The sequence below is a fragment of the Myodes glareolus genome, chromosome 12 (genome assembly GCF_982192425.1).
Source record: "Myodes glareolus chromosome 12, mMyoGla1.1, whole genome shotgun sequence".
In the NCBI taxonomy this organism is placed as follows: domain Eukaryota; kingdom Metazoa; phylum Chordata; class Mammalia; order Rodentia; family Cricetidae; genus Myodes; species Myodes glareolus.
Genome location: NC_142037.1, coordinates 60,622,318 through 60,628,108, shown reverse-complemented (window position 1 = coordinate 60,628,108; position 5,791 = coordinate 60,622,318).

Here is a 5,791-nt window from a genome sequence, read left to right as displayed (position 1 = left end):
CCTAAGATTCAGCTGTAAGGCATTTCCTTAATTGGTGATTGATGGGGAGAGTTCAGTCTTCTGAGGGTGGTGCCATCCTTAAGCTGTAGTACTGAGTTTTACAAGAAATTCAGCGGAACAAGTCATGGGGAGCAAGCCAGTAATCTGCACCCTCCATGGCCTCTGCATTCACTCCTGCCTCCAGGATCCTGTCCTGTTTGATTTCCTGTCCTGACTTGCTGCAATACTTAGTAGTGATGTGGAAGTCAAATAAACCCTTTCCTCCCCAACTTACATTTTGGTCATAGTGTCTTGTCACAGCACTAGAAACCCTAACAAAGGCAGATATGAAGAGTTTGAAAATTTGAACTTCAAAAACTGAGGTGAAATTATTCACTGGCATTTCAGTACTTTTAGGGAGGAATGTACATTCACAATACTCCTACTTTATTTCCTTAAACGTGTACATTGCTGCAAATGAAAAGCCTGTCTTTATTAAACACTTACTCCTTAGCCCCATCTATCTCTAGAAGCTGAAAGTGACTAATCTGCTTTACAGATCTCAAAAGTTGCCCTCTTCTGAATATTTAATGTAACTGTGATATTCAAGAATTGCTCTCCAGTGTCCAATTCCTTTAATTTAGTATAATGCTTTGGAGTCTCATCTATGTGGTAACACTCAATAGTGCTTATTTTTATGGTGGAGTTATATTATAAAGCAAGGATCTTGCCCAGTTTTGTATCTGTTAATTGTATAATAGGCACTTCAATTACTTTTACCTTTTAGGTTTTTCAAAATATACCCTTTCAATTTTTATAAAGACATATTTGTATTTTTATTGAATGATTATTTTGTTCTGCTACATTTCTTATTATATATGTCCTATATTAATATTTTTATTTTCCTTAAATGCCTTATTGTTCCAGCTTTTGAATTTAGAGCCACAATAATTTTTTAAAATTTATTTACTTATTTTATAGCCCAACCACATTTTGCCCTCCCTGCTCTCCCCCACCTTGCCTCTGCCCACTGCCCCTCCTCCTCTGATTCTGTTCAAAATGGGGCAGGCCTCCCAAGGGTGTCAATAAAGCATGGCATATCAAGTTGCAGTAAGAGTAAGCACCCTCTTTTGTATTTAGGCTGGGCAAAGCAATCCAGGCAATCCAGTATGATAGATTTCTGGAAGGCAGTCAAGGAATCAGGGGCTGTCTCTGACTCTTTTATATGTGTCCTTAATTCTATTACTTTGGCTACTGTGTCTGTTATTGTCATTGTACCATGATGTTTTTGTTATTATCCCTCTTTAGTATACTTGACATATGAGAAGAAGATACCTCCATACCTCCATCACGTTTTTTCTTTTTCTTTTAAATTGTCTTTTGACAAATTTCTTTTTAATTATATCTTACTTTGCCAAACTTATAAAATTATTTAAAATTTAATGAATTATTCATGATACTATGTAAAAATGCAACTGATTTTTTTAATTCTTATTAAGATGCTGTTAGTTTGCTTGATGCATTAGTATTGCTAGTTCTTATGTAATAATGCAGATTATTCTACTTATAAAATGTTTAACTTGGGCTTTAGACATTTCACGATTTTTATTTATCTTTCTGTCTTATGATAATGTCTAGACATATCGTTATAATGTGGAAGCCTTGAGAAGGAACATTTTTGCAGTGTTTTCGGACTTGGGAAAACACACTCTCCTTTCAAAGATAAACATGGTATCTACTTAAGATTTCAATAGAAATACTTTATCTGTTTGTAAATATGCCTATAATTAAAGAATTTCAAGAGTTTAAATTATGAAAATATTTCATCAAAAAATTCCTGAAAACACATACATATAAGGAACATTATATAGACAAAGCAGGATGTATTTCTGGATTTAGGAATACATATGAACACACACAAACCAACAACTAAAGACCTCATGAATTTGAACCAGAGACACAGGAGGAGTACTTGCTTTGGAAGGAGGAGAGGGACAGGAGAGATGACGTAGTTGTACTATAATCTCAAAAAATAAAAGAAATAGCTTAAATAAAAAATAAATAATATTTAAAAATTAAGTCAGTACAACATTCTATGATAGAGTTAATGCCAATTGAGCATCAATTATTATCCAGTCATACAGTGTGCTGTAATAAATTTGTTCATATTTTGTTAATGCTCTTTATTTCTATGAACAGAAACAGTAAGTACTTGTAATGGAAATATCATATCTATTTTTATTTTTTGAGTATGTATTTATTTGTTCATTGTAATACTACTTTCAGATTTTAGCATTCAGTTTACAGAAACCATTAAGCTGTGCTTTATCAGAAAAAGCAAAAGGACTTTAATCCATTTGGACTTGATTTTTGTGCATGGTGATAGATATGGATCTACTTTCATTCTTCTACAGGTTGACATCCAGTTATGCCAACACCATTTGTTAAAGATGCTTTCCTTCTTCCATTGCATACCTTTAGCCCCCCTTGTCGAAAATCAAGTGTTCATAGGTTTGTGGGTTAATATCTGAGTCTTCTATTCGATTCCATAGGTCAACTTCTCTGTTCTTATGCCAGTACCAAGCTGTTTTCAATACTGTAGCTCTGTAATAGAGTTTGAAGTCAGGAATGGTTATACCTCCAGAAGTTCCTTTATTATATAAGATTGTTTTGGCTATCCTGGGTTTTTTGTTTTGCCATATAAAATTAATTATTATTCTCTCAAGGTCTGTGAAGAAGTTTGATGGGATTTTGATGGGGATTGCATTGAATCTATAGATTGCTCTTGGTAGAATTGTCATTTTTACTATGTTGATCCTACCAATCCAAGAGCAAGGGAGATCTTTCCATTTTCTGGTATCCTCCTCAATTTCTTTCTTCAAAGACTTAAAGTTCTTGTCAAATAGGTCTTTCACTTCCTTGGTCAGAGTTATCCCAAGATATTTTATGATATTTGTGGCCATCGTGAAAGGTGAAGTTTCTCTGATTTCCCTCCCTGCTTCTTTATCCTTTGAGCCTATTATTCGTGATCCTAGAGAAGCTAAATAAGAAGGTGAACCTGAAGAAAATCATGTAGTTATCCTCCTGGAGATTGGAAATAGACAAGAGTGCCAGAACCTTCATCTGGCAATGGATGGAGATAGAGACAGAGACCCACATTGGAACACTGGACTTAACTCCCTAGGTCCAAACGAGAAGCAGAAGGAAAGAGAACGTGAGCAAAGAAGGCAAGACCAGAGGGAACCTTCATCCGACGATGGACGGCGATACAGACGGAGACCCACATTGGTGCACCGGACTGAGCCCCCCAAGGTCCAAATGAGGAGCAGAAGGAGGAAGAACATGAAAAAGGAAATCAGGACCGCGAGGGGTGCGATCACCCACTGATACAAGGGGACTGATCTAATGAGAGTTCACCAAGGCCATTTGGACTGGGACTGAACAAGTACATGATCCAACCAGATTCTCTGAATGTGGCCGGATTCTCTGAATGTGGCTGGCCTGGAGTCTTTCTGAAAAGCCATTGACAATGACACTGGGGCTTGTTTCCTCTGCATATATTGGATTTTTGGGATCCAGTCTGTTTGGATACTCACCTTTCTGGACCTGGAGGGAGGGGGGAGGAACTTGAACTTCCCACAGGGCAGGAAACCCTGACTGCTCTTAGGGATGGAGAGGGAGGAGGAGAGGGAGTGGGGGGAGTGGGAGGGTGTTGGGAGGAGGGGCGGAAATGGAAACTTTTATAATTTAATAAACTTTGAAAAAAAAGAGCTAGTATAACAAAAAAAGAAAAAGCAAACGGAAACTGTAGATTTCTTCTACAGATATTTTATATAATTCCAAAATTTTAATTTTAAAAGAATCAAGAGAAAAATGTTTTTGTTGCTATTGTTGCTTTTTCTATTTTATTTTATTATAAAAAGCTATCTTTTTTCATTTTTACATATTAATCCCAGTTACCACTCCCTCCCCTCCTCTTGATCCCTCCATCTTCCCTCCTCCCCCAAACACCACCTCTCAATCCCATTGCTCAGAGAGGGTAAGGCTTCCCATGGGCAGTCAACAAAGTCTAGCACATTGCTTTGAGGAAGGACCAAGGCTCTTCCTACTATATCTAGGCTGAGCAAGGTATTTCTCCAAAGCGAATGGGTTTCAAAAAGCCAGTACAAGCAGTAGGGAAAAATTTTGTTCCCACTGCCAGTGACCCTGCAGTCTGACTCAGCCATACAACTGTCACTCACATTCAGAAAGCCTAGTTTTGCTGCGCTGGTTTCTTCCCTGTCCTTCAGAGTTCCCAGTAGCTCAGGTAAGCTGTTTCCGTGAGTATTGCCATCACGGTTTTATCCTCTTTGCTCATATTCTCCTTCCTCCCACTCTTCTAGTGGACTTTGGGTTCCTTTCCTGTACTGTCAGAGCTCCCATTAGTTCAGGTAAGCTGCTTTTGTGAGTATTCCCAACATGGTTTTGATCTCTTTGCTCATACTCTCACTCCTCCCACTCTTCGACTGGACTTTGGGAGCCCAGCCCAGTGCTCACCTGTAGCTCTCTGCCTCTGATTCCATCAGTTGCTGGATGAAAGTTCTATGGCGACATTTAAGATAGTCATTAATATGACTGTAGGGCAAGACCTGTTTGGGCACCCTCTCCCCTATTGCTTAGGGTCTTAGCAGGGGTCATCCTGTGGATTCCTGAGAATTTCTCTAGTTTCAGGTTTTTTGCTAGTTCCATAATGGCTCCCTCAATCAAGATATCTTTTTCCAGCTGGGCGGTGGTGGTGCACGCCTTTAATCCCAGCACTCCGGTGGCAGAGGCAGGCGGATCTCTGTGAGTTCGAGGCCAGTCTGGTCTACAAGAGCTAGTTCCAGGACAGGCTCTAAAACTAGAGCAAAACCCTGTCTCAAAAAACCAATAAACAAACAAACAAACAGATAGATGAAAAGACATCTCTTTCCTTGCTCTCTGTCCTTTCCCCATTTTGACTATCCCGTTCCCTTAAATTCTCCTCCCCACTGCCCTTCTCCCCTTCTCCTCCCTTCCACCCTCCCCTCTCCCCCACCCCCACACTCCCAATTTTCTCAGGAGATCTTGTCTATTTCCCCTTTCCAGGGGGGTCTATATATGTTACTCTTAGGGTTCTCCTTGGTGCGGGAGAATTGTCTGTATTCTGTCAATCATGTTTTAAATAAACGCTGATTGGCCGGGCAGGAGGTGTAGGCGGGAAAACCAGACAGGAAGTGGAAATGATGCAAGGAGAGCTGTTGGATCCCAGGCCTTTCCCAGCTCCTCAAGGCGCTATGCAGGACTGTTTACCCCACCAGTCTAAGCTTCCTCTCACCTCCTCTGCTTGCCCCACCACCGGCTAGGGGAATTAGCATAGAGAACTTTATCCTCTATTGATATGGTAATTCCACCTGCAAACAAGGATTCTCACAGCAGCGCCTGAAATGTCTGTCACTGCAGCTGGCTCGAGCCCCCCTGCCCCGTTCCTCCTGCCACTGGCGCCAAGAGCTCAACAACTTGATCTCACTCCCGACTGGAAAAGGGTTCCCGTCTTTTGGCCCCCAACTATTTAAACCTGGAATTTCGCTGAATAAAGTTGACATTTACCTTTTGGGCAAATGATCCAGGTCTCTCTGTGTCTGTGTGTGTCTGTTTTTAACTCCTAGGACATTGTTCCAAGCTCGTGGCTTGATACAGAAAGCGTGCACTGTATCGGAGGACAGGGGTTCGCAGAATTGGGTGGGACAGAGAGCAGGAGAATTCTGGGGAGGAGGAAGTTGATTCCTCCCACTCCTGTCCAGATCACCGAAGC